Source organism: Myzus persicae, unplaced genomic scaffold (genome assembly GCF_001856785.1).
Source record: "Myzus persicae strain clone G006 unplaced genomic scaffold, MPER_G0061.0, whole genome shotgun sequence".
Lineage (NCBI taxonomy): Eukaryota > Metazoa > Arthropoda > Insecta > Hemiptera > Aphididae > Myzus > Myzus persicae.
The window spans coordinates 13,909-39,842 of record NW_019103575.1 but is presented as its reverse complement, the minus strand read 5'-3'; the positions used below and the strand labels follow the sequence as shown (position 1 = coordinate 39,842).

Sequence of the window (25,934 nt, the reverse complement as noted above, 5' to 3'; positions counted from 1 at the left end):
TATATATTATATATTACATACACTATAACACTATATACTAGCGGCAGATATACTCGAAAGAACTATTAAATTTATTACTGTATACTATAATGGGTTGATAATGTATACCTACCTACATTACTTGGCACAATACGGTTAACTTTGGTTAGAAATATACCATATTATTATGTGCAATGAAATTATATTTCAAATAGCCGAGATCGATTTATTGTTTTATTAACAATCATACATTTTGTAATGTATTAAATATTTTAAAACTTAATAGATAAATATTTAAAAAAGTAAAAAAACGTAAGCTCTACCTTTTTCTATAACATTCTATACTTGTGAAAATATATTTCATTTGCACGACCAAATAACCAATCAATTTTGAAATAATTGTATAGTTTGTAGAGTCAAGTGTATGCAATGTAATATTAATCAAAAGATATTAATGTAAAATAAAAATCATAATTATTTTTAGGAAAATAAACAATAAATAAATGACCGATAACCGCAATAAATTAATACGATTTGTATAAATAATAATCATATTCCTTTCAAAAAATATTTTGATCGAACCCTATCTCAAAATGCGAATAAACGAATGAATTATAATTATGACTTACGTGTATAGAAATTATACATAGGTATAGGCATCCAAATAAAATCCAATAGTTATCCAAAACGAAAATGATTGTGTTCAACTACACTTTAAATGTATTTTATTATATTATCTTTAATTAAGTTTGATTTAATTTTGTTCACTTTTATTTTATTTTATTAAATTCACTTTAATAAATTTATTGTAATTCACAACTAATATAAAAATCTAGTCGGTTAAAAATAAAAGTAATGTAAAGTAAAAAAAATACAACACTGTCGCGCACTTTTTTTAAAAGTGTATCAGTTTCGCCGGTCAACTACTGAATGGAAGTAATTTATTGGATTTGTTTTGTTATAAATCCGTTGAGCCGGTCTGATGATTCATGTACACTTTTCATCTCTTGAATAATTCGTCTACTTCCTTATGGGGGTTTTTTTTTATACACAAACATTATTTTGGAATAGTATTAATGTTGGTGTATCAAACTGGTTGACCTTAGAAGGGTGTCGATGGTATAGCAGACATTTGCGTAGAATTATCGGGAAAATACACGCCATGTTATAATATATATAATATGATATTGTAATAATATGCAAAACAATCATGTTGTTGTACGTCATCGATGGTCGTAATTATTGTTGCTTTTCGATTTAGTTAACCAACAGTTTCGGAATCCCGACGTCGGCGGACACGTATACCACTACCGCTGTACCGGTATTTAAGTGCCTATAGCTACTATATACACATCCAATGTGGGTAATTTTCTAGTTGCAAATATGTACCTAATAATAATATTAATAACAATATGGGGTACACGCACACCACCACCACCGCCGTCGTCGTCTACAGGTGTGGCCACGGGACTAACATTATTCAGTTCTATATGCCTCTAAAATCCGTCACAAATTATCGTCATGTTTGATTATCATATTATTACATTGCAATCTGGACGGTTGCTGTAACACAACGATCGCGTTATATACGTATACGGTACAGTGTATGGGCACATTTCATAACGGCTATCCGCGCCAACGGTCTGACATGAATAGGCGTCGCTAAAAATCGTCAGGTTTTCTAAACAATGTTTTATTATTATTATTATTGTATTTATGCTGTACGTTCTGTAATTTGTTTTCACAAATTTTTGTTTTTATTGACTATATTATGTGTATACCAACAACTATAACAAGGCTACACGGTTGAACTTGATTGCGTAGGTATAATGTGTGCACCGCGTATTATACTTGCGTTTATGGTTTATCGTATCCTATTTTCTGTATATATTTATATCACACACACACACGCGCGCGATTCCACAGTGTCTATAAATATGAATTAAAAAATGTTTATATATTATTATAATATTATATTATATATTTATATATATAGACACAATTAATGTACGGTACTATATAGGTATTATTGTATTACGTGAACGCGCAATAATTATATAATATAATTATAATACCCGTTCAATGATTAATATAGAATTTAAATTCCGCGTGCGCAGTGTTAAAAGTGCAGCGAGAATAATATTATAATATTGATTTAAATAATATCGTTATATTATACCTATACGGATGCATGCGATGACACAGTTATTATGGATTTTCGAGTCAAGTCTACATTATTTTTGTTACGATTTGATATCCTTATTATATCGACGTCCGTATTGCATTATCGTCCTGCATTGCATAGAAGTTCGTTCACTCAGGAGAATCAGTTCAACTCGTCAAGAAATCGTATGGGTACCTGCGTTAAACTGGTTACTGGTTAAACGCGCTGTGATCGTTTTTTATTAGCCGACGTCCAGCAGTGCTGCTCGGTGGCTCATGCCTATTCATCATTTCGACGATCTTTTATTGTGCGGACCGCTGCAAAAGAGGGAGACCTTTGTCGCGTCCAATATGCGTATATTTGAGTCATATCAATTCAAAGTCTATTGTGTAGCTTTTTGTGTGACGATGAATAATGCGCATGAGTTTATATAACAACACATACGACCCCATAGGTACCCATATTACATGACAGACACCGCAAAATATGAAAGTTTTAACTAAAATATTGTTGTCTTGAGGAAATCGTTTTTTCTTAATATCGATACACACCGTTCGTGTTTGCATGATTTTATCAGATAATATATTATAATATTTTGTTCTACTGGCGATTAGACGTAGTATAATATAATGTATTGAAATACTGTAAGGTTATCATTACGCGTAGGTACCCAATAATCAATAAGAGTTTTACAATTTTTTTTTTATGTAATGAGATTATAACAGTGTAATTACTCGGCTATGATTATAACAATGTTTGCAATATGTTTTATTGCTATTGTGCAGCTTAACCAAGTTATGACGTTAATAAAAACGTTTGTCGATTTTCAAGGGTATTTAAATTATATTATTGTACGTCATCGATTTGAAAAATAAATAGACATCTTCGCAACCTAAAACGTAATGTTTGGGTGAATTTCAAATTTAGAAAATTGGTATATCAATGAAAATTTGTTTTTTTTTCAATATTATGAGAGCTAGTGGGTATTTAATATTTATATATTGATACAGGTAGTTATATTTGTGGATAAGTAGTTTATTTGTTATTTAAAATTAAATAGACTATTTTGTTATTGTTGTATTTTAATGGAGAATACCGAATACTGGCCGTTATATAGGTAAGCCGAATAGACAAGTAAAAAAAAAAAAATGTTACCTACTTACGCGTTTGTACAGTTCAATGAACGAAATCATAGATTATCGTGTGTAAATTTATTCGTATAATTTAAAATAACATTTTAAAGACTTCGGGGGAAGGTCAATTTTTGTTTATTGATTACGATCAAGAAATAATTAATTATTATGCAAAATACCGTCTACGTCAGGGCAAAGTAATTGCGGTTTTACAAAAAATGTGTATGTCAACAAATCGCCATTGTCCGTACACAATAAACCGCAGAGTTATCATGCGTTCTAAAAGAAAACCATGCGAGAATGATATGTCTTGTACCTTGTGTCTTAGTTTCATAAAAAAACAATTTAAGGCCGTACAGGTACTTAATTATGATATGATATTATGTACACATATAATACATCGTCACAACTGACAACAGTCGCAAAGCAATTATTGAGCCGTCATCATATCATATTTGTACATAATATCATTTATTGCACGAAATAGGAAGTACGCCAAACAATTCCGGTCATAATGCATTCAATAATATGTAAATTTACTAGGAAATTATTTTGATGTATTCGCATAAAATAATTTTACTTGAGCATTTAAATGACAAAACTGGTTACAAGGTTCATATACAAAAAAAAAATATAACATTATACTATCATATTAATAATATAATACTATAATGATAATCTTTTATATTAGCCTTCTGTTTTTGTTTCAGATCTACAAATGAATTGCAATGTTTCTCGTTATTTCTTTACTTTACATTTAATTACCCAGTACCTATCTACCTATCTGTGTTCATTTTACATCAATAAATGTACATATTTTATTATGGTATCTGAAGTTTTTAAACTAATATGAGAACATTCTATCCAATAGAGTAAAAAATCGAGAATACGATTCTAAGAAACCCAGCTACAATTTACCTGAATCGCAGGAAATAATAAAAAATTGAAGTAATAAAATAAAACACTTTTTGAAATGACAAACAAATATTTTAACCCAGACCCTTTTAAAAATGATTTTTGAATGTCGTAATTAATTACACTTATATAAGTTATTATTATATTATCATTATTATTATTATTATTTGTCTTAAATCGAATGTCTCAATACACGTCTGTGGTGTATATTATTTTCCTTTGCCGAGGTGAGCAAAACGATACCAGTTCTCAGCATCCGATCTCTGTGTCCTGTCTCCTGTGATTTTTTTGTTTTTGTTTCATTTAATGGCGTTAATGGAATAAAAACGGGCATTTTAATTGTTTTATACTATTAAATAGATAAAACGAGCAAAGTATATTATTATGGAACAATTACCTACATCGCCCAAAACAATTATTTTTGAAAAATGTATGTTATTAATACCGAAACGAGATTTGATTAACCTTCAGTGTGATCGAATTAATGATATTTATTATGACTTTGTACAATATATATATTACATACATACATATATATATATATATATTATTATCTTAAACGTGTCTGTAGGAGACAATTATTTTGAGATTTAAGTACAAGTACATTTACTTTTTTAAACTTTAATGTGTCAATTATAAGATCATTAATGTATCTTAATGGTTCTTGCTGTGCTAAAGGTTATTTATGTTTGTGTTCCAAAGACTTAAACAAATTATCCGATCATTTAATCTAAGTATGGGATGAAGGTGATAATGGTTGTGATGAAATTTGTTATAGTTTTATAGAATGAAGAATATAATATATGATTATAACCATTAAAACATGTTCACCGTATGGAATGCGAATATATTTCACTATACCCATTTATCAATATTTTACAACCGGAATCACTTACTTCTTCGTCGATGTCAGTCGATACATTTATGACTTATGCAACACATATTTAAAATTTTGAACAGAATCGTAAATAATATCACAATATGAAGTATCGTTGAAAAAATTGAGGGCTGTAATGATTTTGGATTTTTCTATTTTTATAGAAGTAAATTTTTCGTAATCAAGATTTTTCTTAAATCAAATATAAATTAATAAGGTATCTGAACAATGTTTTAAATATGAAAGTATAGGTACTTGATATTTATGTAACAATAAAGTTATATTTAAGATTTATTTCTTGATTATTATTTTATATTTATATATGTATTATTGCACTTGCACGAGTTACTCTCTTTATACCGTACGGTTTACATATTCTTAACTTTTATGTTAATGTTAATGAAAATGCATTATGAATAATCTCGAATATCTACATCCACCCTTGAACTGTATACCATCTACTTAGGTATAAATAACGTTCGTTTTATCTGGTACCTACATCAAATACACTACGATGTATCAATTAATAATAAATTAGGTTGATAGATTGGTACTGTTAGATAACTATTGTATATTCTATTTTCACGATTACTGTGGTCAATACTATAATTCATCTTGTTGAAGTTTGTAAACATCATTACAAGATACTATTATTACGGAGAAGATCATTAGTTACTTATCTCAGTAGTCTTCTATGACTCAATGCCATTTTTATGGAAAATACAGTATTCCTGCTGGCTACTTATAATTCACGTAGATAACAAATCTTCTATCTTAATTAATCATAGCAGTGCTCAAGTGTGTTCATTGTACCTATTCATTTCAAATTATTTAATTACAATTAAATCGATGTGCTATCATATATATCGGTTGACCTCGATATATTATGACTGTCTGGGTATAATTGAAGTATTTAAAAAAAAAACCTATTTGAAGATGTTCGCCAAGGACTAAAAAGTATAATTGTAAAGGATAAAACCTTATATCCAAAAAATAGTGATGATTATATTCTTTACAATACACGATATTTGAAATTGTTTTGTATTCGTAGATACACCAAAGAGTAAATTACAATAATATATTGACGAGCAAAAAATAAGATATTGGTTTTTAGATGACATGGGATGCTTACGATGATGATTAACAATATTTGTATGATTAAAGTAAGTAATTTATTTCAGTTAGTGGTTATCATTACACCTCATAATTTTTATTACTTAACAAAAAAGTAATAGAATCACGGTAATTAAAAACAATTAATTTTTTTAGTCGCTATCTGGAATTCAACACAGTTTTATCGCTCTTTATTGTACAGAAACAATCGTTATAAAATTGTCAAAATTCTTTAAAAATTCAATTTTATTTCAATGAGAATAATACGAGCACTAATCGTATATGCCATGCGTCTAATATAATGCACATAATAATCTATGCTCTTACAAAAAAAAAAAACAGATTCCCCGACCAAATGTTATGCTAGCAGTAATATTATTATTAGGTGTCAAATGTAAATACTATTATTCTAAGTAAATATTTGCCTTTTTACTTTTTAAATTCAAACTATGCTAATAGGTCAAGAAATCATTATATAACTTTTAAATAGTTTTATTACCTTATGTAATTTTTTATATCATATTCAATTTCAATTTCAATGTACTGACATCAATATTTTAACTATCATATATTTTATGAGCGTATTTTTATGAGTTTAAGTTTATTCTTTTTTATTTTATTGAAATAATAGTTTGATACGTGTTGAAAAAATTCTTTAAGTGCTAGACGTTAGTTATCTACTTAGATTTATAACTATTTAATCAAATTTTGTTTATATCTTGAATATTTCTGTATCATTAAATAAATAGCATTTAAATATGATAAAGAATAATAATAATAATAATAATAATAATAGGATTAGTTATGAATTAATGTTATCAATATTTTGGGACATTTTTTTCTCGAAGTAAAAAATATTCAAAATTATTTTCATGTACATTTTAACGTTAAAATACAAGTATTGTATGTAATCCGTAGAAATAAAGTATTATACGTCATACATATGCACCAAGCTCTAATTAGCAAAATCTAATATTACATAGGTGTCTATTATTATGATTTTAAAAGCGTGTTGAATAATATTATATAACGATGATCATATTCACGAATGCTTTTATATTGCCTATATGAGGTGCCTTTATATCATCATTAATAATATTAACAAAGTTAGTGACAAAAAAAAAATTTAAAAAAAAAATATATATTTTTACACTTTAAATGCATACCTATCGATCTATTTTATTTATTTTATATTTTATAAAAATTACATGTAAAAATGTCTTATAAACAAATATCAATGTTTTTTCACTCACTTTATATTTATTGTAACATGACCATCTCGATATCATGATATTAGAATTGGCATTGCAATCACATTATAAACAACACAATTTTTAAAAACGAAAAAAATTATAAAAATAATAACACTAAAAATAAATGTGTAGGAAAAATTAATTATTTGATTTTATAGCAAATAAATGTGTACTTAAACTATGATGATACCAATAAAACTGACGTTTTTCGAAAATAATCGATGCGTGCAGTCTTAAACTGGCCGAAATAAATAAATTTTCGTCAGGTGTATTGACTGACTAACCGGCGTCGGGTAAACTAACGTATTTCGTGATAACGCGATATGTAATACATAATAGTAAACAAAATGTTACTCAGGAGTGCGAAGTGGTGGGTACGTTTCCATGCTGTTCCCACTCTCTTATGGCCATATAATAGTATCGTATCGTTTTTATTAGTAGCACACGAGAAATGCAAACATTTAAACTGCACATGTTATGATACAAACTCCTTTCTCTCTTATTTCGAATTCATTTTCCATCCCTAAATATAGGCTAAGTATAAAACGTATTGTATAGATTAGATAATATATTTTGATCGACTAATCAGTTGTTGGGCAATGGCCAATGGATATAATTCTAGCCGAGTGTACGTATTTGTACGTAAAACTAACAAATTTTTATATTCGAGTAAATACATTTTGGATGAAAACAAGTTTTGAAAAAAAATGAAGTTAGATAACAATTTTAATGATATGATACCACATACTAGTATAATATATAATATAATTAAATAACAGTTTTTGACATATATTGTACCTACGCTAACTCAGTTACAATAAATTATTTCACTGTATATCTACCTATAAACTAAATAATTGTACAGTCTTACACAAAGTATTAATATTTCATTTTTATAATAGTTTAGACCAATGTTAACGAAATATATTACATCAGTGTTATATCTTTGGTTGTCTTGATACATTATAGACACCTATACCTATACATATATATATTGTTTAAATTTGATTTATTTTGTTTTATTTTATTATTTACATTTTAATTTATTCAATTTTCGATTTTCAACTATGTATTTAATAAAAAAATATACATATTATTACTATGTTTAACGAGTGCAAATAAATCATAAATAAATATATTTTAATTATGATTAATTGCAAAAGTTCATTTTTGGATTAAGGATGTTTCAAAATAATTTTATTTCCTCGAGTTCTTTAAACATGTTTAAATAAAAACAAATTTAAATACGTATTAATAATTTGAGATATTCAAATTATGTTTAGAAAAAAAAATAAAACATTGAACTAGTTTCAATATGATGTGAAAATAATAATTAATATTATGAAGTAACATCCTTACTGGATGACATTATTTTAGGCTATTTATAATACTATAATATAGGTTAGGCACCTATCTGATCAGAGTTGCAATAAGAAATTACACAATTAAAACATTGAATGTAGCAATTTTATAAATGAAAACGAGTAGTTATGCGTATAAACACTATAAACATAATATGTCAATTGGTACCTTAAAATTGTATCAAGCCATCTAGGTAGGTACCAATAAAAATTATACAACAAGCTACATCTTGTTAAATAATTACCGAGTACCGAGTAAAGTAAAAACGAAAAATTAAACGAACAAATTAATCTGTTGTATGCACTCCCAATATAATAATATTTATGACTGAAATAAAAAATGATATATTGAGTGACGATTTCCGTATTTGTGGGAGTGCTTGTAAATCATTATCGTTTACTTTTATATTAGACGGAAAACAACGTTGAACACAAATGGATATTGTACTGTTTCAAATATAATTAAGTTTAAACATGCGTACCTAGTGAGTAATCATATATTGAATAAAGTATCGTTTAATTTATGAAACAAATTATTTATTATTCTTGAGAATAAATGACAGGAACTAGTGTTAAATTATATGCCACATAAATGAGCTATTATTAAAAAAAATATTAAATTTAGAATAAAATCTAGTAATCACTATTTATTTAAGTAGACGACTATTCTATTTCACACAGTAAACATTTCCCAAGGTTTTATTTTCAGATTACATAACTATTGAATAGAATGATGATTTAGTGAAAGAATGTTTTTGATTTTAAATACTTCAATTAAAAATTGTGATTTTACAATTCCTTAGGGACGAAAGCTGAAAAGCTTAAATCAATAATCCAATTTAAAACTTTTAACTTACATTTTAATTCATATTAATACATTAATGAAACAAATTCACCTACCTATTCGAATAAACTTCAAGCAGGGGTATTCAAATATTAGGTTTAACATTTTTGAATCAACTGATGCAACACAAACATTATTTTAAGCTTTTAATTACTTATCTGACAGTTTTGGAGATAATATCTATTTCCAATTCTAATTATTCTATTCTCTATACCAGAGTTTTAATTCGTGCTCTATACTTTGTTATGATTTTATAACATTTCTTAACAAAAATGGCTTCACTGATTTTGTAATATTATAACCACCGTAGATCTAACAGATTCCTATAGTTCCGCTAAAAATAACAACCATTTGGATTATATTATTATGATAAGTCAATTAGAATATAGAATGCACTGATCGGCCGAAGGACGTTCGCCAACCATATAAAGTGTCATGTATTAATAAAAACTATTTGTTTCACAATCTGTTGTTTACATTTAATAAAATAATTTTCTTTGAACAATATAACTGCAGTGAAAATACGTATGGTTATGAATATATAAATATTAATTTTTTCGGTTACTTACCTATTATGAAATATACGTATCTACTTGTGGTTTTTAATCATAGTATACACATTAGACACATTTCTATAATTACACCATAAATAAAACAGTATTATTATTAGATCTAACATTTTAAAAATATACTTCTAATATATTTAATAAAATTAGCATATTACATTCAACACTTTTATAAAATATTATGCTAAAAGCAACAGGTTTTCATAAATAATTATTTAGTGACTATTTTAACAATTATCGTGGATTTCCAGGCAACTTATTTTAAACATCAATAACTTGAATAATTCACAATGAAATATTTTTAAATATATGAAAAGTTATAATTCATTTAAAATGTAGGTATGTTTTTTTAATATAATAAATAATAAAAAAAAAATTAGCGAAAATTACACTATGATAATGTTTTAAGTTCCTGGTTTCACTATATTTTCATTTACAAGCCTGAAGTAAAGTATATAATTATATCATCATAGTTAAAATGATTTCCCTAACGAATTAATCTGTTTCATTATTGAAACGGGTAAACACAACAAGACCACGTCGGATGAAACAATCTATATGGTAATCAACTCTAAATATTATTGTCCGCTGATAATGAGTGGATGCATGTACGTACTAACAATACTGTATACACGATGTATATTTAATTGTATGTCAAAAAAACGATATTGGTACTATTGAGTACAATGATTCCTCTAAGAGTAGATATAGACCGAAATATGCCGTAAAATAATAACTTTTTTCCGGAAAATCAATCATGTCCCTATAGCCAGTTTGATACGTATTTGTAGTTGTGTGGAATATGTGTCAACCTAAATACGGAATTAAATTAATATGAAGTATATAAATGTATGTACTACTATCGTTTGTGTTCAAATATCAATAATCTGCTTTTTGGCAGAGCACAAAGTTGTTACGTACAGAAACAAAACTAAAAAAATTCAAAAATGTCATCGGGTTAAGAAATTGATAGTTGAAAATTGAAATAGAAAAATGTTTCAAGTTTTTACGATTAATATTTTTTGAATTAAAACTAAACAACGAAAATCTTTTAGAGGAGTAATCGATCATATTTTACTAGTAAAATTTTAAAACGAATATCCAATGTCAAAATTTGAACTTCAATCACTCATAAAAAATGTGCGCCATAGAGCTATGCTTTATTTTTTAATCACCAGAAAAAAAACTTACGTGGAACTTTGAATAACATTTTCAAGCCTTTTTGCTCAAGCGAAAATTGTATCACCCATAAAATCGAAAACCATTTTTTAACAATTTCGAACTTTTCAACTAGGTATCTATAAATAGCTAAAATATTTGGAAATGTATATCAAGTCTAGAAAATTATAATATTAATATTTGGTGAAAAGTTATAGTCTCTATAATATCATAGGTACTATCATTCATTTTTGAATTACAACAATCAACTTACAGATTTTGTTTGAAAATTAAAGAGGACCCTCTTGATCATTTTTTTAAAGTAATTACTTGACATTTTACAACTAGATCAGATTTGCTACCAGAAACTATACTCAAGGTTTTGAGATTAAAACATTTTTTACTACAGTAAAAATACACAAAAATTGACACAAAAAAACCCCATCATTGTGAAGCTATAACATACATTCATACCCCTGCTGGGAAATCAGAATCTAAAACGAGTAAACATAATTATAAGCAAATTATATAATATTTCATAAAAAAAAAAAAAACAATTACAATATTTAGAAAATAGTCTAAATATATTGCTTAATATTTCTACGATCGCCGCCTGCTCAAGAAACTTCATTAATATACGCCTATCTGTGTTACTAATGTCTTTAAAATAAATCGCATTCCTGCACGTATCGCAACCTGACTTTTGTTTTAAATGTCATTGTACTTATTAGACGAAAACCTCGTTAATTTAAAACTGTTCAATTATTATTATTCGTGTCTGCAGTCTAACGTTTTACGTGAAAAGTAGACGAAAGACGCGATGACGTGGTGTCTATAATTATTCTATAATAGGTGTAGTACCTACGTATTATACATAGTTGTCGATTTGCCCTCACTCCATGATATGGTTTTAAACCAGAATCATATTTAATTCGGTTTTCGGGCGATGACGACGGGTGTCGGACGTGTTCGGGTGATGTCCAAACACCGGAATAATAATAATTATTATTATAATTTAAACGGTCGGCTGTTTATTAGAACCCTACGGGAGTATAGTACCTACCCGTACAATATTGCACTTGCGATGCGTGTACGTTGATATTGGACCGTGCGGTTCTCGGGTGGGATAAAGCACAACATTATTGAACTCACTCCGAATCGAACAATACGATGTGGTTCGAACTTTTTACTCGCTTAGTCGCTTGCTGGCGACGACGAGTATTTCATATTATCACACATAATATTATACCATAACCACTATCGAACATTGGTCGTTTGGCACTGAGCGCACAAGGTTCCTCCGTTTCGTAACCCTTCAACTATGATGACTTTGCCACTATTTTCGATTATAGCTCTTATGTTATTTATGTGCCGTTCAACGCGTTAATCATGATACTGTATAATACCTATAAACGCAATGATTGCAATTCGGGTACTCGGGGGATAGCACACACAACTAGTATGAGCCACTCCTGCGTACGAATGACCCTTTTTTTTTTATTTATTTATTTTTTGTCGCGTATTACAGAAAGCGAAAGCGTATCCGTTTTTTTTTTTTTTTTTTACTTCATTTTTATTTCTCCTTATACGTATTCTATTCTCCGTTCGTAGAAAAACTGGTCTGATGCAACCTCACGCCACCATTCGGAATCCTTCCTAGTCGGTCAGACGAGCAAATTACACTACACAGCTTCACTTTAATTTAAGGCCCCGGGACAAGCGTTACGCAACTAAGTAGGTCTCTTCGGGAAAAAAACCGGTTGGCCATTGTGGCAGGGAAGAGCACACTCGGTCAAACGCGTGGTCCGCGTAGTTATCAACAATAATAATAATAATAATAAAAACGAATGGAAAAATAATAATAATATTTTTTATGTCCGCATACTCTCAAGTTCTATCGCCGTACTGTACATGTAGCTAAATCGAGTTCAAACAGGTTACATCGTTGCTTGCCGGCTATTTCCCTATCGTCGCCGAGGCACCCTATTACGTCACAAGAGGTCCTTGATCTTTGCCGCAATTATCGTAAGAGGTAGATTTGTCGAACCTTTAAGTATATACCTTGCGTTCATTATGAGATTTACCGTCCATTTTTAACAAAATATTAAATAATAGCAACTTTTTTATTTTTTGATTATAATCTCTACCCGTGTACGTGAACAACTATATAATATATAATAGTATGCACATAATTAATACAAAATATCGTTAATTATTTAATACTAAGAATATTAAATTGCCAAAGTAATTTCTGAGCTAAGATTGATAGACGTAAAATATCTGTGAAAAATGTAAAAAATAGTCATGTTATCTAAGTATAAGTAATTTAAAAAATTTGACAAGCACAAATTGTTTCTTTAATTAATTGTTCACGTAAAAAAATACCTTTACACTGCAATGATGATGAATACGTATCGATCGCTTTATTTAAAATATTTAAAATCGCCCATTGAAAACAATACTATTATATTCTATACCTACTCGTCACAACAATAATGTTGATACTAATTACTATATTTATTCAATATTGTTTACCTATAATATTATAGTATGCCTACATATAATAATTTAGCTGTAGATAAATGTACGAAATGAAAGCTTAAATATAATATGACAATTAACAATATAATATTAAAAATCCTTTACAAGAAAAACGCAAAAAATACGCAAAATTCAATATCGTGTTTGGTGGCGAACCAAATCGGACCTCTCTAATTTTGGATTTTGAATAAAAACTGAGCAACGCGGAAAATCATTAAACATACATCTACGATACGGCATAGGTAATATTATGTTTAAGGCATAATCGTTGATCATATCGCGTTGTGTGTTCATATACAAAATAAAAATAGCGCTAATAGTGAATAGAACGCAGATGTAAGTAGGTATGTAGGTAATTTATAGGTGCAATGTATTTTGAAAATAACGTCGTTAGATAAATGAAAAAATGAATTTCGTAATATGGGTGCTTAATGAACTTTCCCTTTTTGTCATATTCACAGTGTAAGTTCAGCACGGAAAACAAAGTATATATATGTTTCTCGCATAGAAATATTATGTAATATTGTACATAAATTGTATCGTATATAGGTAAAATAATTAAACAATCCATTTAAAGTCGTATTGGTAACATACAAATAATATTGTAATAATAATAAATTTATGTTTTGCACTCGATAATCGTCAATATTATAAAAAAACTATTTGAATTGAATATTAGCAGTACCACCCATGCGTAGTGACATATTGTAAAAACCGCTTTTAAATGAATACGATATAACCTGTATACAGCGTAAGATTTTATTTAAATACTAGGTATCATTGATTATACATTATTTGATATTTATTTATTTACTTGCATTTACAATCAAGTGTCATACTTTTTTTTTGCTTATTATTTATTTTTTATCTTGTATGGACGTAATCATCGTATTCATACTACAAACGCAGAATTAAATTAAATTTTATAGTTTCACAGGTATTGAGGTAAATATTTTTTTATATTTTTAATATTTTATTGAACGATATAGGTTATTTTTTATTGATCTTTTTAAGCCCGGCGACTATGGCCATTATAGCTGGTATAGGTTATTAACTAAAAATTCGAATTGTATTTTTCCAAGTTATTATTATTTATTGTTCAATATAATAATTTAGATAAAACTATACTTTTCCCCAAGTATGAAAGGGTTAGATTTAATTTAAAAAATGTTAAGTTAATTAATTTAAAATAAATCAAAGAACTAAATATTTGCTGGATTATGTAACATTTAATCAATATTATAAGATAGAAAGGCTACCAGTAAAACCAATAATACTTCAAGATGACAAAACTAATATTTATAAGTTAGACCAATTTGAAAATATTAACATTATTTGGAACATGGCTGGCAGAGGGTGGTGAAGTAGCCATAGTAAGTGCAAAACAATAATTTTGGTGTTATACTTGATGATTCTAGTTCATATTGTTTCGAGAAGTTTTAACATTTTTGAAAATATTTTATTTAATTTTAAGTCGTTCAAAAATAATAATTTTTAAACATTTTTTATCAGTATCTTTTTTTGGTTTTTATTTTTCTGAATGACTATATACATTTTTCCCAAGTGGAGAATTTTAAAGCATTAAACGAATTAATAAGTTTCACCAGACTGTTCGAGTTTGAAACTTTTATATCATATTTTTTTATGCAAAATACTTTTTATTATAAACCATAATATTTCATAATATTAAATTATTTCCAGAAATAATTAGTCACATTGTGTTTTCGTCCTTGTAAAACTGGAAAACCTGTACAGTCATAGTAGTTTTGGTATTATCATAGGAATGAATGAAGAAGAAACCACAACTATTTTAAAAATCTGAAGTATCATATATTTTCTCAGACGAGGTTTTTTCACTACCTATTGGTGCTCTTGGGGGGGGGGGGGTATATGAGTACCCAATAAAATATTTTACTTATAACTTAAAAAAATCTAGCATACAATCCAAATTGGCGTAACAAAAATAAAGTTAATGATTTTTTATGAATTCAATAAAATACGTCTCGTTTCGTCTACTTAGTATTTTATTACAATTACACATTTTTATATATTTCACAAACCATTTAAATTAAAGTTATTATACATTTATTGTGATTGACACACCATATTGGTCAAGCACTGCATATAATGATCCAAGGAAACAATTACTGGGCAGGTAATCGTTCGGAAAAATGTCCAGGTCACTAATCCTACCACTTGAAATCATACAACACGTCACATTATTAAGTCGTATGGATAGTGGATACCTATTCTGTATATCTATAAATATATAATATATCACGATGATGTGGTTAGCGGTTATCCCGGGACAAGTTTCAGAAAATAAAAATATTAATCAATATTATGCAAGTCTCATATAGTCTATCATTGTCAAAGCGAAACAAATTTAACAATCGTCAGCTAGCGAAATTAATGTGGCAGTACTTATCGACATAATATAATCATCATTGTTGCGTGTGCCATATGGTGCTAAAATTGTAGCTAAATTAAAGCTATATTTATGATATATACACCGTATTATGGCAAATGCGTTAAATTGCCTCAAAATTCGTCTTCGACCGCATTTCAGACTAACAGTTAACGTTGAGTTTAACAGCGGATTAATATGTATTTAACTATCGCGTTAATGCTTGTCTGCCTTACCGTAAATTCGGTATTAGTGAACCACAAAGTTCACCAAGTAAAATAATTTAAAAATTCGCTGTATCTCACAGCAATAACGACCTTTAAATCGTAATAACGGTGATTAGGAAATCATGACCTACGTACGCCTACTTTATCATATGTGACGTGGTATCGTGGTAAGACCGTGGTATTACTAATTGCATATATTTACAATGAAACACACGATGTTTGCAGCAGGGGATTTACTTAGACATTATAACGTACCTATGTACTCGTCACTCTCGATGCTATGAGTGGCCGTGTTGTAGACTTATTGTAGAACAAAAATGGGTTTTATGAAGATTAATTGTTTTGAACGGTTGAGGTTTCATAACACACACACACACACACACACAGGCAGTAATAATATTATACTACTATGGTCGTACATTATGTTTTCGGTTAACACAATGCACATGTATCTTAACCCATATGATTATATAGGCAGTGATCAGGAGAAAGGTGATTGATAATCTGCTGCAGCGAAGCAAATTGCATCATATTTTCTGAATTGATAAAAGTGAAATAAAATAGTGACCCGCCAAAAATGAGTGTGTTGTGACGGAATCGAAATCGAAATCGTGTTCGAATGGACTGATTATAGGAGTATGGACATCACACTTGATGTTTTGCATTTCCGTGATCGCAGATAACAGATTAATATGGATGCTTTCGTGTATGTTGTTTTGCCTACACGGTCCGCACCGGACGAGTTGTGCTTAAAACTCACTTGTCCGATTAATATGTTTTATCTCCGCCCATCGATGATACCATATCGGAGATATACCGACGTATCATACAGATGCCAGCGTGTTGTTATATTTTTCTCATTTTTCACCACCTAACCTAACCTAACCTAACCTATAACATAATGAGCATCAGTCCCTACCTAGGTAGAAAGTTTCGGACTAAAAGGCGCCGAATTGAACTTCCTACATACTATTATTGTTTTAAAAAGACATTCCAAATTTCGGTTGTTCGATGGAACAATATACAGATTAGAACTATAGCAGGTCATTAGTAATTTTAATACGTTTTTATTGACGTTTCAAAATACTCATATTGTTATTTTATGAAAAATTAATAGCTGCAATTAAATAATGTAAACTGTAATGACCGGACGAATGACAAAAATATGTAATATTATCATAGCAAGAAAACATTGTTCAAACAGTATTTTTATTTTTTTTAATGATTTTTTCAATATGTTATTTAATAATGTAATTACCTATGTATTTTGTTTTTGTTGAAAACAACTATACACTCACGTCACATTCGTATACAGTCTTGCCTAAGAATACCATACCAATTACTATAGTACGACTTGCATATACATTATAATAATTATTGTTCTTTTTCTTTTCCGTATATTTTTTTTCTACTCAATCATTAATAACTTTTAGCGTTTATTTAAAAATATTGAAATCAAAATGATTTCGGAACGATTTTCATAATTTGTTTTTTTTTTTAAATATTAAATGGAAGTTGCTATCATTATTCTGAAATAAGTCATCAATTAATTTATAGTATTTCATAAAAAAGTGTTATTATAGTTTTATGTTGTATTTTAATAATAATTATGATGTCAACAATAACTGCGTAGGTTTTAACTGACCAGTCCAAACATTTAAGAATATTTTATACTAGTATAATATTATATTTATAATAGTCGCAATATTATACTATCTATAATATCTGTAAGTATTTTTTACTTCCTTTTTGGAATATGCAGATATGTGTGAATATGGTTATTTTAATATGAACAAATAGGGAATGATTAAAAAATAGTTAATTATATAATATATAGGTACCTATTATAATATTATGTTAGTTCACGTAATCGTTAGGGTTGTGAACTAAACGTACTAAAAAATCTAAAATCCCTACAAATGCAGTTTAAACTACATTAAAAAGGGAGACAAAATTATAACTTATCTTATTTCACGATATCATAATGAATTAGGTAGGTATCAACAACAATTATTTGTTTGAGTTATTACTGGCACAAAAGTTGTAAACGATAGTAGTAGGTACCTATACGACGGATAAAAATGAACAGTTTAATACGTAATTATCATATTCTATTTCAATTTAAAATCATTCCTATCGACTGTTATTATGAATCATAGGTATCTCTAAGCAGTCTAAGCGATTCTGTGTTTATTCACATAACACGATATGATGTTCCTATAAAAGCTAATTGTTTTTACATAATTTAAATAATTGTAAACGATGATCAGGTTTCAAAATAAGTTTGGATGCTTACATCGCTCATTCAATATTATACGTACAACGATTAACTGTACAGCCAAATTATAGCTATTAATTCGTCGTATCAGTATTGTGCCATACTTTTAAGCGACTCGACAATTAATAAACGCAATTATCGTATATAATATCCAAGCCATAATATACTGCAGTAAATACTAGATAGGTAGGTACCTACCAATAGTGTACCAATAATTTATGGAATAATTTCACGGTTCGGCGGTCGTGATAAAAACCGCCAGAAAGATGCAATAATACTTTTGTGGTGTTCAGTTATTCAATCACACGGAAATAGTCGCAATATTGAACTGCTTTGCACTAATTTTACCTTGGCCAATTAAAAGTTGTAGTTATCCGTGGTAGAGGACAATGGTGCAATGGTGATAACCACTATAATAATAACTCTAAACAATAATTAATTGATATTGCGGGATCATTAAAAATGGTATGTTTAGGATGATTTGAAAAATGTACTTAGGTACAGTAGGTAGGTAGGTAAGTAGGTACATCAGCACATCGTTAATGATATTTTACGTATTTACATGCAATACAATAGACAATACCGTAAACTCGTGATATTTTTTTACAAATCATAATAATCGAAGAAGAATATTGAAGGGCTTTTTGCCACAAACAGACAAATCCATTTTTTTTTTTTTGGAATTTCGCTTTTTGAAGGAAATCAATAGAGGAAAATGTTCTTACAAAAACAAATGCAACATTTAGAAAAATCCGATTATTAACAAAATAAGTTATTATAGAAAATAATTTATCTTATTTTACAATTTATGTGCAACAATTAGATAAATCCGGATTTTAAGGCTCAAAATGTTTCTTAATAATTGTGAACAATAATAACATTAGAAATGTTATTCGAACTAATATCGGATACATAATTTAAGTACTTAAGGAATAGTATAAAAAGTAACACACTGAGGCTCAAAAACCAGATAAATTCATGCTTCCCTCAACTTTGGCAAACAGACAAAACCTCAAAACAATAATTTATATTCAAAGCTTTCAAAATTGCATATAATTCAAAAAATAATAATAAAAAAAATTTAACAAAATTAGTCGTAGCAAGTATCTAGTCACTAAAAAACAATTGTCTATGTACTGAACAATTTCAAAAAGTGGATTTATCTGATTGCAGGTACAGTAGATAGGTAGATAGGTACATAGATAATGATTTATTTATTTACATACAATACATATAGGTCAGGGTGGTCCAACCACCTGCCCGCGGGCCGCATGCGGCCCTCCAAGCCTTTCTTTTTGGCCCTCCTTAGTAAGCATATGTTTAATCTTTTTTCTTTTTTGATTTGTTTATTGAAAGTAACACCCGCGAGGGCAGATAATACAGTATATATGTCAGAAATAACATAATACGAATAAGTAAAAAGCTAGTACAAATTTCAAAGTAACATAATAGACATTGAACTAAAAACAAAGTAACAGTTTTCTCAAATTACGATTATTGTCGAAAAATAAATCGAAATCAGATAGATTATCTTTACAATAATGTGAAATTCTACTGATGGCCTTATGGAGAAAAAAATTGCGGTTACCCTGTGCAATATGAAACATGGAATTTTAGGGAAAATTTTTAGTGTTGTAAGTGTGATAAAAAAAAAAAAAAACTAAGGCTGTGGGAGATGGCGTGCTGGCGGCAGTACTAATCTACACGCATTTTATGATCCGATAACTCGTGTATTATATTATATCATTATAATATGTTCGTTATAAAATAAAAGACGAACAAAAATAAATAACCCAACCAATTACAAAAGATTGGACCACTTTGATACAGATAATACCGTAAAATCGTGATTATATTTATATAAATCATAATAATTGGTGAGAAATAAATTAGCCGCTTAAATTTTTTTGTATTTATTCTACCTAAGTAGTGCTCCTGGAGGCTGGTTTACTGTCATTTTTATCATATAAATATATAATTTTTATTGACATCATGGAATATGTAGATAAATGTATGAATGGGTGCCCGATGCATTTATTGAAATACCAAAAATTACATTCATTAATAATGAGAAGTTTATTGAAGTAAACAATGTTCGTTTGGCTGCTTCACTTGGTAGTTATTTTGTTTAAAAAATTACCAGAAATACTTAAATTTGAAAGATAGGGAGTGATGTCCTAAAATCATGTGCAAAACTAAATTTGACATTTTCATCACTGTCTAACACAATACCAATAGCTACTAGGTGATCACTATCATCGTAAAAATTAAAAACTGCGTGTGACATATCACATTAGGAATTTAAAATTTGTGCTCAATGATGTGGTGGTATTTTGTTTGTTATATATTTTAATGCGCAAGTAAAATGTTTTTGTTGTGTATATTCTTTTGAATACTGAAAGAAAAACAAAGTGTGACACATTTCATTAGGAATTTATGATTTTCACTCAATAATACAGCGACATTTTTTATCATATTTAATTCTTAAGTAAAGGTCTGTATTGTACTCTTTTGAATAGACATACAGGTAACATTTTTTGGAAACTTATTCTTTTTTAATTGTTCTCTTCATTATTTTAATCATTCATCAAGTACATTTAATCTTATAATGAAGTAAATATTAATACCAATACCTAAATATAATATAATAGTATAAATATATTTCCTTTTTTGTCAAAATAATTTAAAATTATGTTCATCATACTCAATTTAAGATAATTTCTACGTACAAAACATACTATTTTGCTATAGATTATTATTTGTCGATTTCTATAATATTTATTTATAAATTAATGTTGAATAACATTATCAAAATCCCAAAAGTAAAATTTGTTATTTATTAATTAATCTTCATAAATTATCGATTTATAATCATTCTGAAGATGTCTTGTCATTAATTAAATGAAATTAAAAAATTATATTTTATCTCATATCATACACTAATTTTTTTTTTTTGTCAGAATTTGGTATATTGTGTTGTTTAATGCATATGGGTAGGTACTGTAAAACTTAACGTGAATAATGAACATTGATAACTCACGATGCTTTAAAGTATATATGTAGTATAATTACGAATTATTAAGTTTATTAAAAATAATTCTTATAAATATTATGATATTTTGTTGACAATACCTGTTGTATCATATTTAAAACATGAATAATAATTCATTTATACCATAAAAAATATTTAAAAATAATTTAATGTTTACAAATTAAATTAAAGCACAAGCATAGATATTTGTATAAAATATTCATAAATCATAATCATAAGTCATATTATACTAATTCCGCATCAGAGAAAATGCTATTTATAAGTTTTTAACAAGTGTTTATAACACAATTTATGTGCAAATATTGAAATAAACGTAAGTATAGGTATTATATACATTTAAAATTAGTGACTAATAGTGAGATATGTATTGATATTTAAAAACATAAATTATTGCATATTGTCTGGGAAATGATTTTAAATAACCTCGATTTACTACACGCATTGGTCAGAGTTATAAAAAAAATGTACGTATTTGCTTCCTTTCTCATAACTGCCAATGTATTGTTTATTTCAATTTTCTCAAATGAACAAGAGTTTTCTCGCTGAGGACCAGTAATATTTTTTGATATTCATTTAAATAAATAAATTGAAAACATAAGCAATTTAAATGATTAGAAAACGCTTTCGGAGCATTCAGAATACTATGCCTAAATGTTTTGTAAAGCACTAAAATATATATCAATCAATTATAAATGATGGACATTAGATTCAACGAAAATTTCTTCTGCAAAATTCCCAAAAAACATTAACCTAAAATTATAGTTAACTAAAGTTTATTCAGAATCACTTCTTTTCTAATAATGTGTAGCTATGATGTTCAGTCTTAAAATAATAACAGATCACCATTCTGCATCCAGGTAAGCCCATTGATAAATCGACGGCTATATACATAATTTATTAACATTGTAAACCATGTAAGGAATGTCTTGGTTATAAAACGGTCAGTTTATTTTTATGTAGATAAAAGTTTTGCTCAAAACGATTCGTACCGACTAGACTAAGGTTTAATAATTGGTTATTCATCTAGTTTTTTCATTATTCATATTATTTTATAAATTGTTTTGTAGTTTTCCATTAAAAGAATACACCTAAAAACTGTTACAATTTTAATGTTTAGTCAGTAATTCAAAATTATTTAATTTAATTCATATTGTTGGTAATTTTATTATTCAGCATTTTTCAAAATCACAATATAATTAGCTGCTGTTTCGACGTTTGGGAACTATGATGGCATATAGTTTTAATTACAGCCCGCTCATAGAATATGTATTGGTGCATTCAATAAATGTTGAATGTATTTTTGGTTTTTTAATTTAAATTAATAAATAAATGAACTCTCCTCAAGTCCGAATCTTTGAAATTGTGTCACTCGGTGCTCCACCACGTCCTTTTATTGTAGATCATATTTGCTTTTTATATAAATAAATACAGATTGAACATAACTGTCTATTTCAATAAAAACAAAACTTAAAGTTTAAGTCATAATGATTGGATATTGAATAGTTCTAAATAATCGATTTTTATTATCATTAAATAATACTTTTTGAATTTCAAATAATTTTATTTTTAGATTTACTTCATAGAATTTTTAGTTTTAAGTATTTTTATTCTGCAATTCATCTAACTTTTAAAACTTTACTATTATAATACTTTGAATAAGTATTTATTAAAAAATGTCACGTTTACTTTCGTTAATATTATTGACCATAAGTTGTTGTATTTTAGTATTCGTAATTAATACACCAATAAAAATAAGAATAAATATGCGTCCCTTAAATTATTATTGTGTTTGAATGAACCTTTTTTCTTTCTAACTTGTCTGAAATATTGTTAGAAGGAATTGATCAGATTGAATATATAAAGTATTAATTAATAACTGCAACAGTGTGTTATGTATTCTGTAAAAATACTGTTAATTTTGTGAATGTATTTTGCACGTAAATATTTTAATGCATTAATTAATTATTTATTAACTTATTTCAATAGAACCAAAATTAATTTAAAAATTAGATATTTACTCATGAAAAATTTCAAAATTCCACTAACTGTATAAGCTTATTAAAAAGTATTTCAAGATTGTTTTCTGGTGGTATAAGAACAAGGTTTAAATGTAATTATATTATTTATTTAGGAGTTACTCATCTATTTTAATGTCATTTTTTGAAAGAGTAGTATAGTTACAAAAGTATTAAGTTTTTGGTGAATAAACAAATGGGTTGCAATACATATAGTTTCTATATAGAAAATGAATACTCACTGAATACCAACTCTTAATCATTCAGCTACAATCTATTATATCCAAAAGTAGTTGTGGCCTTTGAAGAAGAAATCGTTTATTCAATAAAGTACACAAAATATTGTATGTTTTTTAAAATCAAAATATTTTTCGACCGTGCTTTTTTTAATGTTTAAAATCACTATGCAAAAATACCGATTAAAAAAATCACTGGATAAACGTCTACACTTTAAAAAAGTGAAATACGTTTAATCTCTTATCTCGCGAATGTTACTCAGTGTCGTATTAAATATGACTGAACCACGAGTCGCCAAGGGTTAGCGTAAAAACCTATTAGAAATTTCAAGGTTTCAATGTCGAATAGGTGGAGCTCCGAGATAGAGCATCTATTCTAATATCAAACAAATCACCTCCTCATAACAATAATAATATGCAAAGTCAAGTTCACTGCAAAACTCGAATAGATAATTCAACACACGAGGAGATAACATGAATGCATCAAACAATGATTATATCAAGCCGTGTACACTGCAACAATGTTTATTGTCTCACTAAAATACTGTAAATCAAAAAAATTTAAATTTAGTCATTAAACGGTAGATGTGATAAGAATAATGTATAAATGCAACAAAATCGAGTAAACATAATATTATGATTTACATAAAGTTTATACAAACAATGCTCATTTTTGTAGTGGACAGAATGTTAATGATCTTATTTATATTTTACATAATATTTCACATCTACCGGCTACCTATAAATATTGGAAGACATTTAACTTTAGTGTATGTTTAACTACCGTTTCACTGTTAAAAATATAAAATCTTATATTTTATAAATATATTGACCACTGATTTATTTGAAATATTTTGGCTTTTAACTATGTACCAGTGTACCTATTACTTTGCATTGTGCTAATAATATTAAATTATATGTTATTTTATATATAGTAGTATTTCCTTCAATTATACTAAGTTGTTATCGACCAAAATGTGAAGGAACTGTGTAGTTATTAAAGTGGTATAAAAAATTTGGTAACACAAAATTATATATTATACCTGATAATATAGTTTGTGCTTGAGCATATTTTTATAATCGCAATTTCAATGTCAGATAAAATCGATATAAATAATGCTATTCGAACATCTCACTCAATACCTATTCGTATAATCTCTGCAACTCGCAGTGACGAGTTGACTGTACCTAACAAATTGATATTTACAATATTTCACAGATAATATTCTCATCTATATTTTGGAGTCCCGCTTACACAGCTTGGGTGGTTTTATATTGGGTGAAAAGTTTTTTACAGACAAATCTGTACATGTGCAGCTTTCTATCAAGTAGTATATTTGAGTTATCACAAGTGCAGCTAAATACACTTAGGTACCTATATACGTTATCTATACATTGTTTAAGAATATTTAAATTTAAATTTTAAACATTAATGTATACAATTATTATTACCTACCTATTTATGTAATAAACTAATAAAATTCTTACTTTTTCGCACGAGGAATGGGTAGGTACGATTAATACCAATGGACATTTTATTTACACGTTTCTTTTAATATTTTACGTGCATTTATAAAATGTTTTTATTGATATTTTAAAAACAATAATAACAATTAGTTTCCAGCTACGACTATGGTTCATTATACGTCTGACACTATACAGACATATTCTAAACACGCACGCTTATTACTTGGCTATACTCAGGGGTACCTATACTTCATAATGCATTTTCGGTTTTTTGTCTGTTTTTTTTTTAACTTATGAGTTTGATTAAAATTTCGTTTGCAGGATTGTGAAATACTCTTTTAAGTACAG

The 25,934-nt window shown here is 27.7% G+C and overlaps 1 protein-coding gene across 3 annotated transcripts in view; it reads right to left on the bottom strand.

Annotated features, from left to right (window-relative positions):
- Positions 1–24,403, bottom strand: part of LOC111034791 (scavenger receptor class B member 1-like) — a 43,721-nt gene extending 19,318 nt beyond the window's left edge. Inside the window, exon 1 of one of the 3 annotated variants that reach the window (XM_022316160.1) lies at positions 24,126–24,403. The gene's annotated coding sequence lies outside the window, so the exon portion shown is untranslated. Of the gene's footprint in view, positions 1–608; positions 743–7,434; positions 7,736–24,125 lie in introns of those variants that run through there. The other 2 variants (XM_022316159.1, XM_022316161.1) reach the window with 2 other exon arrangements.
- Between the last annotated feature and the right edge of the window lie 1,531 nt (positions 24,404–25,934).